Source organism: Ochlerotatus camptorhynchus, unplaced genomic scaffold (genome assembly GCF_037179485.1).
Source record: "Ochlerotatus camptorhynchus isolate MF236.1 unplaced genomic scaffold, CSIRO-AGI_Acam_v1.1 ptg000324l, whole genome shotgun sequence".
Classification (NCBI taxonomy): domain Eukaryota; kingdom Metazoa; phylum Arthropoda; class Insecta; order Diptera; family Culicidae; genus Ochlerotatus; species Ochlerotatus camptorhynchus.
Window position 1 is genome coordinate 2,574,074 of NW_027040812.1, and position 13,075 is coordinate 2,587,148.

The window sequence follows — 13,075 nt, forward strand, 5'->3', positions numbered from 1 at the left end:
CACTGACCATGATTTAGGGAGCACTGATAACACTTTTAATTTGTCATTTGTACTCGTAGAAGGCAAATTAAATTTCTCCTTTAACTGCATGATCATTTCGTCAAAATCATTTGATTTGTTGACATCGTCTGAATCCATCCCAAATATATTTTTACGCACTGCCTTTGTGATCTCTGCAGATTTTTGAACACGATAATTCATACTTCTCATACTTCTCGATGAAATTGGTGATAACTGTAAGGTTGAAGCTATACAATTGAATTGTTCCACATTATTTGGACCTTGGATCTGATCCGCTGATGGGATTGATTCTAGCGATGGATCTGTATCTGTAAAATTAAAGAAAAGAAAAAAAAAATATTACCACACATTAATATATAACGCTGTTAAGGTGATAGTACCATGAACGGGGGTGGTTTTGATAATAGGGGTAACATTGGTAATGCAGCTAAGCCAAAAATTTATGACTTAAGGCACATCGTACGCAATATTTTGGATAGGAAACCGATGTTCCCTTCCAAAATAATGAATACGAAGAGCATTAAGTCATAACTTTTTGGATTAGCTGCATTATCAAAGTTACCTCCATTATCAAAGACATCCCCGTTTACGGTACATCGAAGCCGCATCTGAATTTTCCCCATGTTTGTGGAGCACGAGCTGCATAAACCGCATATCGTACAGTCGTGAAAATTTGATAGATTGTTCACCGAGGTTGGCCTACCAATCGATCAAATTTGTACGATAAGCGGTTCATCCAGCTCGTGCTCTAAAAAAATGTTGAAAATGAAGTTGTATCTTCGATGTACAATCCTTAAACCACACAGTTGAAACAGTTAAAGTTATTATTATTTACCTAGTGTATCATCAAATTCCTGATGTTCTGATTGCTGATGACTTGTTGATGGTTGCGGCTCTTCAAACTTCCGAGCATGGCTTGATTCTTTTCCATCCGATCGCCTCTTTTTCGGGAGAGGTGTCCTATTGTGCACTAAAATTCAACGACACGATTCACAAATACGCATTGTTACATCCAATTGATGATCAAAGCCCCATGAATGTATTTTCTCTATGAGACTTGATGATAAATTACGTAAATTATTGCGGCTGCAATTGGGATTGTTTATGTTGGCACTACATTGCACCCTTTTAATAATCAATTCAGCAGATTTTTCCATTGTTGTATATATAAACACTTTTTCGTTTCAACAACTATGCAGCACTACACTTTCAACAACTATGCACTACAGCAACTATGAGCATTGTTGTGATATCACCAAACTTAAATATTAGATTATGTCGGTAGAAACAGACTGCGGTGCTTTAAGTTTATACCTTATATCTCTCATGTGACTACCTGCGTTGTTATATAACTGCTATATAGCAGGTAACTTAACGATTATTTTAGGCATGCCTTAAATAATCGTTAAGTTACCTGCGCTATTATATGTATTCACTTGAGAGATGAGGTATAAACATATATATGCATATTGCTTACTAATGGACACACCTAATACATAAAAATAAATGAATGATTATTTTTCTAATTAAATTAATCACAAATACATGAATTGAAATCTTTTCATGAATAAAACATACTAAGTGATTTTTACTTAGTTTACCTGTTGATTTGGAACAATTTGAGGGTGGTTTTATAGAAGTTGGATAGAGTGTATGCATATATTATAATACAATCCATCACAGGAAAGTGCAAACCATGCTGAGATGGCTGTTCCTCATTAGAACGTTTTGTTCTGAACTCTTATTGGACGATTTGCAGGTAACTTCTCTGTACCCTTTTCAAATGTTAGGCTAGATTTCGCCCAGATTATCGAAAAGTATACCCATAAAGTTTAATCGAATTTTAATAAGGTTGTGCGCGTATTACTATTCGACTTTGAGTGAAACACGCTAAAAAAAAATTAACATGAAAAAGTTGTTGTTCGAACAACTTTTTTTTCCTTAAAAGCGCCCACTTTGCGATGTATGAAGAAAAGTTAGGTAATTATATTGCCTTTCATGAGAAAAAATATCAAGCAAATCTGAGGGGTACCATTTTTGGGAAAATGCCTTTTAATTTTTAAATATATTTTTTTAGAGTGTAGAAACCGATTTTTTATTTTATTTAAATTTTTTTATAAAATTTCAGATTATTTGCTAAAAGTTCGCCATACATCACTTTTTTGTAGGGCTTGTCATTTTTAAGCTATATCGATTTGAAAAAAAAAATCGACAAAAAACTTTGACCCTTATCAAATGTTAGGCGAGATAAATTTTGAAAAAAATAAGTACGCAAAGTTGCTTAAAATTGCTAAGTCTCCACACCCACAAAGTTCCATAAGGTTCTGAGAGGGTGCTGCCAACCACTGGATGAGTTGGCGTGAAATCCGTCATCAGCATTTTGATAGTTTTCGGTTCGCCATTAGGGGTAACTTTTGATCGCGATTCCAGGACTTTTTTGTTCAAGTTACGTTGCGTTAATTTTCGACCCCATGTGTCCATCTTCGTTGCTTTTAACTCCGATCAACAACAACAACTACATCAACTGATAGTGATGCACACATAGTTCATGATTATTTATTTCCATAAAGGAAATTTTAAACAGAAGAGTGTAATGAAAGTAATAATGATTTTAAATAAACGTTCAGTTGGTTATTACGTTTGATATTACTTTACTAGGATGATTTTAGTCGCTTCTGTGCTAGTTCATCACCAATTCAGTTGGCTGCGTTATATTGAAAAGGTTGTATGTTCCCCTTGACAGCAACAACAATGGATTAATCTTTTTCGGAAAAGGAATTCCATGCAAAGAATCGATCAAAGCAGAAAGGACCTACTGAAATGTTCATCTAGCATTATTCAACTACAAAAAAATCACGACGATTAGTCAGTTGTAGGTATAATTTCACAACAAATCAAACATGTTTATAAAAAGATTACAAACATCGCCTGAGTTTAGGACCTCGTGTAGGACATGCATGAGTTTCAGTTGAAGCGCAATAATTAAAGACGAACCCAAAAGTTATTCCCCAAAATAAACTAAAGTCATATAATACATAAGTTCTTGACTTCATTCAATCCTGTTCACAAACTTGTTGGACCTTCAGTTTTACCACCCGAGGCCACTGAACTTGCTTACATTCTTTTTGATCATCAAACTACAAGTTTTTGATGCATTCAAACAACCCCTGCCGCATGACCATCCGTCAGAAAGCCATATGCACTTTTCAGTGTGCATCGCCTCCGGGAGCAGAGTGTACCCAGTGCTGAATGCATAAGTGTGGCTCCCAAAAAGTGCAGCACACAGTACATGACAAAACTATGTCCGTACAAAAGCAAATCTCCCTGAGGGTGGTTCGCGTAACGACCGTATAGGCTGCTCCAGTTCAAATACCTACATGAACCCACCAGCCAACTGCCAACGTTGGAGTTTCCCCAAGCCGACAAGAAATGGGTGACAGAAGGAACATGAAAAGCCATAAAACACAAGCACTGCCCTTAACTGGAAAAGCAACTCCCGGGCATAGCTTATGTTTATCTTGTTCTTTACATTTTCATACACACGTACACACACCACACAAAACCCCCACTCCACTGGAGGGCAAGTTTAATGTGTTAATTGTATCAGTTGGTTGCATCATCGTCGTCATTCACGACTGCACTCTGCCACTACTGGGAAAATGCTCGACTAGAGTGACTCTGAAAATGTCTGACCATGTTAGTAAACTAAAGTTTCCTCGTTCCGTTTTCCACTCGCAGAACTTGATGAGCCCAGTAAACGAGTGAGCCACTTTTGTGGGAGGCTACAAAAAGTAATTTTCTCTAGAAGAATTAGTGGAGCTCATTTTGTAAAAGGACAAAAGGATGGTGCAATTACTTAAGTTCTCAGCTACGCTCCATTCACTCTGGTGGATACGCACTTGTGGTTTGCTCACGAAGACAATAAAGCGGTAGCATTTTTCCGCTTATTTCCAGATTATTCGCTAACATCCCTACCGTTAACCGGCACAAGTTGTTAATTACTAACGCAAGCGGAGGGCGCACTGAATGCAGTGAATAAGAAAGCTGTATAATTTTTTGTGATTTATATCTGCTATCTGAGAGAACTATATTTTCATTGCAACTTTGATGCACTTTCAGGGCGGTCAGGCAATTACGTTTTGTGCTTTTTATGGACAGTTTTTAACAATGAAACGATCCCGTCACATGTTCTGGATGTCGTACTTTAAAGCTTCTATTTGCAAAGTTTCAATTTTTGTTTAGTTTTGAAAAAGATAATCACTCATTCGAAGCCCAGTGTCTTGCATTTCCTATGAGTCAAGATGCATGGGAAATGATAACCATGGGAAAGAACAGGGCTCATTTGCATCTTCTAAAGCTCTACATGAGCTTGGCGGAAGATTGCTGATAGGGTAGAGCGCTACTTCGTCGTAATCGCCCATTTCCGTTCTATCGATCAGAAAAGATCAATAATATCAATTATTTTACCGTGCACAAATCAATAATAGGTTTGTTCAGATGCGTTAGTTCATTAGCTACAACATAGATCCTGTGTGGTATAACAAGTTTATAATGGCAACCCTGCCGATAACGCCTGTCATGCGTTACTGAAATATCCCACCTTGTATGCACATACTTGACGCGTCACCATCTTCGGCATCACACGCCCGGTTGCGCAGCACCAAGCATCGTTCGCGGCATTAGCATACTGGCAGCAGGACAGGTAAGAGGCATTCGTTACAGAGCGTGTTGGGTGATTCCTCGGTTCCAGAAGCCACACATTTTGGCGATCCTTGCCAGACTGCTGAATTTTCAGCAGGAAATCTATATATTTTGAATTAGACTGAGGAATCACCCATCACGCAGTACAGTTCGTGTATATTTTTTTTTACTGAGTGTAAAGTTTTGTGACCAAATCGGATTCTTAAACAACACCCTCATAGTGAAAAAAATGGCCGCCGATCAGGCACCATTTTGCAATTTTACGATCAAAAGGCTATTCATACAAGTGTATAGAATGAAATGAATTTCAAATTTCCAAGAAATGTGTTCTTACATATTGGAAGCAATCTGGGAAATCCACGGTTGATAAAATATTGAGTGGTTCGGAAAAACCGAAAAAAAAAAGATAGCTTCAGCGGATCACCGCGGTAAACCGCGTTGTTTTGGATTGTCAGTGAACCGAATTGGCAACAAAGGTTTTTGTCAGTAGCGGCTCGGGATGACCGCGTCCCTTTGTTTTCGTAGCGCACCAGAATGGCCGCAGAGGATCTTGTCGGTAGCGGATCGGGATGACCGCGTCCATTTGTTTAGGTAATAGACAAAAAATGCCATAAAGGATTTTGTCGGTAACGGATCGGGATGACCGTGTACTATTGAGTTGGTAGCGGTCCAGGTTGGCCGCGGTCCAGGTTGGCCGTGGAGGAATTTGTCGGAGCGGATCGGGATGACCGCGTCCAAATGCTTTGAAGCAAATTATTTTGATTACGATTTCCAGTAGCATTCTGGAATGATAAAGTTAAACCGAGAAGTGAACCAGATTAATTCTATACGTAAGAGTAGTAGAATAAGTAGCAGGAACTGATTATTCCTTTGCAATCATTATAGGTTTGTGAATATTTCGAGTTTCTAAAACAATCTACAGAATTCAGCAGCAATTCGGAGGATCTAGAAGAATACTGTAGTGAGTGGTCGAACGATGAAGTAAACAGTGTAAAACTTGAGCAACCGGACGAAAGCGATGCTTGTTCCACGAACGAGGCCTTCGAAAGTGATGTTGAAGACGATGAGGAGCAATCAGATGCCATTCGTCGTAATACTGAAACAAGATCAACAAGTGATCTATCACCGATTCGAAATGAGAACCAAGATTATGTTCGAAGCATGGAGAGATTAGAGAACACGTTGAATCAATTGGTCCAAGGGTTAAGTACATACCAGCCCCGTACCACGGTCAGTTCAGCGCTTCGTGATAATGATCGTAGTTGGAATACTGGAATTGAAACCCCTGGACCATCGACAAGTACTGGTAGCGTACGTTGGGAGAACATACAACCTTTCCCGAACGAGGTTCCAGCCAATAGAATGTGGGAACAGTGGAACCGATTCATTGACCGTTTTGAAATTGCTACCTCGCTCTCTAATGTGAACGATCCGGCAAAGCGATCACAAATCCTATTTCTCTCCATGGGCGAAAAGCTGCAAGGTATAGTTAGAGCGGCTAGACTTCGTCCAAGTCTTCGAGAAGCAAATTGCTACGATATATTCGTCAAAAATATCGAAAATTACCTACAATCAATAGTCGACATCACCGCAGAGCATGAAATGTTTTCCATCTTGCGCCAGGGACCAGATGAACCTACTATATCCTTTCACGCAAGACTGATGGAGAAGGTTCGTCTCTGCCGATATAGCAGCACCGACGAGGACAGGTTCGTCCGAATGCAGCTACTAAAAGGGATGCGTAACAAGGAGTTGGCCAAAACAGCACGGACATTTGGGCACGAAACGACTTTCATTGTCCAATCAGCGACACGTGAAGAGGCGTTTGAAGCAGAAACCGCACCATCTAGGTCTCCTCGAGCGTTTGCGGTAACAAGAGAGCGGCGAACATCGTTCAGTGATATGCAACAAAGGAAACGACGGTACGTGGCATCCAATGACGGCCGGTCACAAGCTAAAAAGCAAAGAAGAGAAGATGAAAGCAAATATCATGGAACAGGTCGACGGTCCCGTTGCTCTAAGTGTTACCGTATGTACCACAAGTTCGGAACTTGCCCTGCAGAGAATCGTAAATGCAACGCTTGTGGAGATATCGGTCATTTTGCCGTAGCGTGTCGGAGAAGTCGCAATAAGAGCGCCAACTACATCCAAACCCAGAAAGACGACGAAGCAAGATAGACAGACGAGGAGACTGAGAAAAAGGTATATAATGACTAGTTTGGTTCATTAACCTGTATGTTGTTTAATTTTGAATTCTACAAACAAATATAATAATCGTTTGCATTTCTTAGATTTTGTAAACTGAGTTTCTATTAATTTCCTGTTTCCAGGAAATAAACGCACTCTCAATCACAGACGTTCTTATTGATTGTCGAATAGGATCTTCGAACCCAATCAAGTTCCTAATAGACTCGGGGTCAGATGTGAATATCATTGGCGGTGACGATTGGAACCATTTGAAACTTCAATTCCGTTCAGGCCATGCTTTGCTGGAACCGATCAAATTATCGGCCAGTAGCAACCTGCAATCCTACGCGTCAATCAAACCTTTATCAGTGAAGTGTGGGTTTAGAGCGGAAATCGAAGTGGTTGAGTACGTCAAGCCATTGATCACCGCTGAGTTTTTAGTTGTTGCCGATGGACGCCGTTCTCTTCTTGGTCGATCCACGGCAAGCGACTTGAGACTGTTGCAAGTTGGCGCAACCGTCAACGCATGTGTAGCTGCGGAAGAAACCAAGGCGTTCCCAAAGGTACCGGGTGTACTAGTAAAATTTAGTGTCGACGAGTCTGTATCACCAGTAAAGAACGCTTACTACAACGTGCCGGCAGCTTACAGAGATAGTGCGCGAGCAAGACTGCAGGACATGGATAATCGAGGAATTATTGAACGTGTGACGACAGCTCCAAATTGGATAAGTGGCATGTCGGCGGTTGCCAAAGGAAAAGATGACTTTCGCCTCGTCGTTAATATGCGGGCACCTAATCAAGCAATCAAGCGAGAGTACTTTCGTTTGCCATTGGTGGACGAGATAAAAACCAAACTATATGGGGCGAAGTTTTTCTCTAAACTAGACTTGACAAACGCGTTCTACCACTTGGAGTTACACAAAGATTCGAGAGATTTAACCACCTTTTTATCGGAGAACGGTATGTACAGGTTCACTCGACTGATGTTTGGGGTGAATTGCGCCCCGGAAATCTTTCAGAGGGAGATGTGTCGAATCCTCGAAGGTGTGGAGAATATAATAGTTTACATTGACGACGTCCTCATATTCGCGGACAACTTGGATAAACTTCGTGAGAGGGTTGCCAAAGTGTTGACAATTTTGAGAGCTCATAACTTGACCATCAATGCAGCAAAATGCGAGTTCGATAAAACTAGAATTCGTTTCCTTGGACATGAGCTGGATGAAAACGGATTTAATATCGATGAAACAAAAATCAAGGACATCCGCCAATTTAGACAGCCCAACACAGTTTCTGAACTCCGAAGTTTTTTGGGATTGGCTTCATTCGTTAGTCCATACATTAAAGGGTTTGCAGATACTGCGAATCCATTATGGGCGGCTACAAGTGCTGATGGATGGATCTGGGGTCAGGAACAAGAAAAGGCTTTCCAACGTTTAAAGGAGCAAATCATGAACTGCACAATATCTCTCGGTTATTTTTCGGAAAAACATCAAACGATTCTATACACGGACGCATCACCGAATGCTCTCGGTGCAGTTCTTGTTCAACAAGAGAACAATCAACCACCTCGAGTGATAAGTTTCGCGTCTAAAGCTTTAACTGCGACCGAAAAAAGATACCCACAACATCAGCGCGAGGCTCTAGCAACAGTGTGGGCGGTAGAGCACTTCGCCTATTTTCTGCTCGGTAGGCCGTTCTTGCTTCGCACAGACGCTCAGGGCTTCACGTTCATCCTGAACAGAACACGTGAAGACTCGAAGCGTGCGCTAACTCGTGCTGATGGCTGGGCTCTTAGGCTCAGCCCATATAAATTTGAGGTAGAATATGTGCGTGGCCGGGAAAATATTGCAGACCCATCGTCAAGACTGTATGAAGGTGAAGACAACCCTTTCGAAGAAGACATTAGCCCTTGGGAAATCGCTTCTCTGGAGGCAAATCAAATACGATTCTTGACTGAAGAAGACATCAAGGAGGCAACTAAAAAAGACCGTCAGCTGCAAGAGGTAGTGTCTATGAATTCTAATTGGTATCTTGCCGTTGGTTAAAAAAAAAGCTTATCCATCTCTTTTCTACTCTCATAATAGGTAACGGACGCTCTTGAAACAGGAATTTGGCCCAAGCATCTAAGAAAATTCGAAGTATTAAATAGTGATTTAGTTATGCGTGAAGGAATTTTGGCCAAAACTGGCTGCGCTGTTATCCCGGAGAATCTCCGTCAGAAAACACTTTCGATTGCCCATGAAGGTCACCCATCAAAAGCGAAGTTCAAAAGCATATTGCGAGAGCGCGTATGGTGGCCTGACATGTCGAGAGAGGCGGAGGCATGGGTAGATTCTTGTGCAGTATGTGCAACAAATGGAAAACCCGAAAAACCTACCCCCATGGAGCGAGTTTTTGCACCGAAAACAGTGTGGGAAACAATTGCCGTAGATTTTAATGGACCATATTCTAAATACAGCGGAATTTCTATCCTGGTTATTGTCGACTATCGGTCTAGGTACATTATTGCCAAACCAGTCAAATCTACCAGCTTCGAGAATACTAGGCGAGTTTTGGAAGCAGTGTTCGAAAAAGAAGGTTTTCCGCAAAGTATTAAATCCGACAATGGTCCTCCCTTCAACGGCGATGATTATAAGAAATATTGTACTGAGCGTGGCATAAACGTTATTTTTTCCACTCCATTGCGCCCCCAACAGAATGGATTAGCCGAAAGCTGTATGAAGCTAATCAATAAAGCGATGACCGCTGCAGCTACAAGCGGAACGGATTATGTGGAAGAACTAAACGCTGCGGTCCAAGCGTACAACGCAGCTGCCCATTCTATTATGAAAGTACCACCAGAAGAAGTTTTGATGGGACGAAGGGTAAGACGAGGACTTCCTCTATTACGTCGTGGTAAGGTAACATTTGATGACGAACTTCTGGACATCAGAGACCGTGAATCCAAGCTAAAATCTAAGAAACGAGAAGATAATAAACGTGAAGCTCGTAAGTGCCGAATAAAACCTGGCGATACGGTTGTGGTTGCGAGACACACTCGTGCAAAAGCGGAATCTCGGTTTGATCCTCGGAGATACACTGTAAGGGAAGAACGGAACGGAATGCTGATTCTGATCGACGAGACTGGACAAGTTCTTAAAAGGCATGTGTCACAAACTAGGAGGGTACATGATTGGAGACAGCCGAATAAGTCAGATAGTGCAGGATCTGGAAGAAATAATAGCGATCTGGTTACTACTCAACATCCTCTTATAGGAGCTGAAGATAAGAATGATGACCCTGAGGTAAGTCGACGCTCGGCAAGAGAAAAACGAGCTCCGACCTATCTGAAAAACTACGTCCGCGTTACGGAGCAACAAAGTCCGCGTCCATAAATTGGGAGACTGAAGAACTGAAATAAAAAAAACTATTAAAATTTGGTAAACAGTGCAAAATTCATTTCTCCCTGACTCAGATCACAGCTTCTCATGATCCAAAACCTTGGGTCAGTTCTGAACACTTTATTGCGTACTTCAGTGAGTTGAGATGGGCAAATCCTGTTGTATTTTTCTTACAAGGCAGTTTGAAGATTTCTTCCTTACAGGTCATAATCCTTTGCAAGGTGTTCTTCCACCGTTCTGCCGGATTTTCATGGCGTAAAATTTCTGTTCACTTGAAAAACAAACTTCTCCACTCTTGAACAGCGATCAAAAAGGATAAGCAAATTTTGTTAACCCAGATTGCTGCGATCGTTAATTTCGAGAAAATTCTATAATTCTTTGTTGTTTGTTTTTGTTTGTTTGTTCTTGATGACAGGTGATGTCTCAGTGTGAAGAGACCACTGTGCAGAATCCATCTACACGATACGTCAAATGATTGAACCCTTCAGAATTATTATTATTGCTCTTTTTACAAAAGGCGCAAGGTAAAGCAGGAAAATAAAAAAGACACTATACGAGAGGAATGCAAGTGTGTGGGTAGTTTTAATATTTCCGTATCAGTGAATTTTGAATGTGGAGATATAAGCACTGTGGATTAATTCCACTCGTGGTTAAACATTTTTGGCGGCGTCTGATATGAATCCTTTAAAGCGGTAATATCGTTTGGCAGTTGCTGTGATTACAAATTGATTAAGTCAAATTTATGTGCTTATGAAATTACTTAGCAAAACTGTTAGGAGTTAGGGTTTAAGAGTCTAAAGTAGTAATAATATTCGAGGGAAATTGCAAAACTAAATATGCCTTATGCGAAACCAATGTCAATGTTATCATTTCCTTATTATTATTATTATTTTAAAGTTCAATCCCCCTCAGCCAGCTTTTTTTTTATGGAAAGGAGGGGGATGTGTGGTATAACAAGTTTATAATGGCAACCCTGCCGATAACGCCTGTCATGCGTTACTGAAATATCCCACCTTGTATGCACATACTTGACGCGTCACCATCTTCGGCATCACACGCCCGGTTGCGCAGCACCAAGCATCGTTCGCGGCATTAGCATACTGGCAGCAGGACAGGTAAGAGGCATTCGTTACAGAGCGTGTTGGGTGATTCCTCGGTTCCAGAAGCCACACAGATCCTGTTAGAGCGCATTGTATGAATATTTACGCTCATTGTTCTCAAAACAAAAGAAGCGCTCCTAGCGAATCCCCTTTTTCTACGTTTATCCGTAGGACGAAGAAAATCTAATGGCGTTTCAATGCGTTAGGACGGAATTGAAACTCGTAGAACGAATTTAGAATCAAGAAGCAGTGTTAGATTTTAATCAATATCTCAACAATTGGTGACTCTTTATCAAATCCAACGGTACGTATGGAAAGGTGAATAAATTTAGAAGTCATCTTTGACAGAAATATTCCATTTTTTGTTTAAACTCGTTCAGAAGAGTAAGGTGAAGCGCGGGGTGTGCTTAGTAGGACGGAAATAAGATCAAAACCCCTATTGGAGTACGGTGCGACAATCCTCCGTCAGTGACGACTAGCAGGTGAACAGCGGTGAATCGGGGGATGGCAGTGGCCGAGGATTTCGGAATGAACTTCTGAACATTCTTTCGGATCAGATGCAAACCATGCTGGACCATTAAGGGAGAACAGCCCATAATGCATCCCTGGGGTAAAATGCCCACTTGTTGAAAAACATCGATAACTTTTCCTCAGATGCGTTTTCCGGGTAACGGTTTGTGATTGTTTTCAACTGGAGGTTTCACAAATAATTCTTGATCATAAAATCAATTGATTCCTTTAAAAAAATAGCATTTTGTGCAAAACAGGACACAGTTGTTAAAATCATCGACTGAAAATCATATATCACAAAAAAATTTAACGAATTTACTTTTCGTATATTTTTTAGATATTTTACTTGATGAATCACAGTTTAACATTCTAATTGACATTTATTGAGATTTTGAGACCTTATTTCTGATGTAACATAATGAAATAATCATTTGAAATACCGCATCCCTTTGCATTATCTACTTGCAGGGGTTATGGTTTGTCTACCATGGGGTGCATTTTACCCCAATGTTGTGTTGCGTTTTGACCATTGTTGTCGTGCGTCTTGCCCCAATGTTGTGGTGCATATTGCATCATGAATCAGGCGTTTTGCCCCGCTATCATTTTGGAAGCAATTAAGAAAATACCTTGAAAGTCATGGAAAATCATCCTTTTGTAGTTCTAAATCACTCGATCTTCGTAGAAAACATGGTAATGAACCAAAAGCCATTACTTTCTTCTTGATGTTAGCTTCGATTCGCCAGTAATTGACGATTTTGCTTAAACGGTGCGTTTTGCACCATCTTACCCTACACCACAGAGCTATGCTGGTGAGCTCAAGGCGATCGAAGCCCCTCAAAATGATATTGGACGGGTTCTGCAGACCGGTTACGATTAGCTACACATTCACGCCCCAGTTTTCCACAAAAGTCTTGTAGTTGATGAAAAGCAGTATCATTTCTGTTGAGGTTCAGTAAAATTGGCTAAGAAGAACAGCAGAGCAGAGCTTCAGGTGAAGATTTTTTTTTTTTTTTTTAATTATATTCACTTTAACGCTCTTGGGTCTTTTGTGACTTGTCTGGGGGTGAGATTTGAACTCGTGACTTTGGCATGAGAGGTATGGATTTAAACCACTACGCCGGGGAAGAATTGAAATAGCTTGGATAGGAGCTACTTGGGATTTGGCAGATCGGA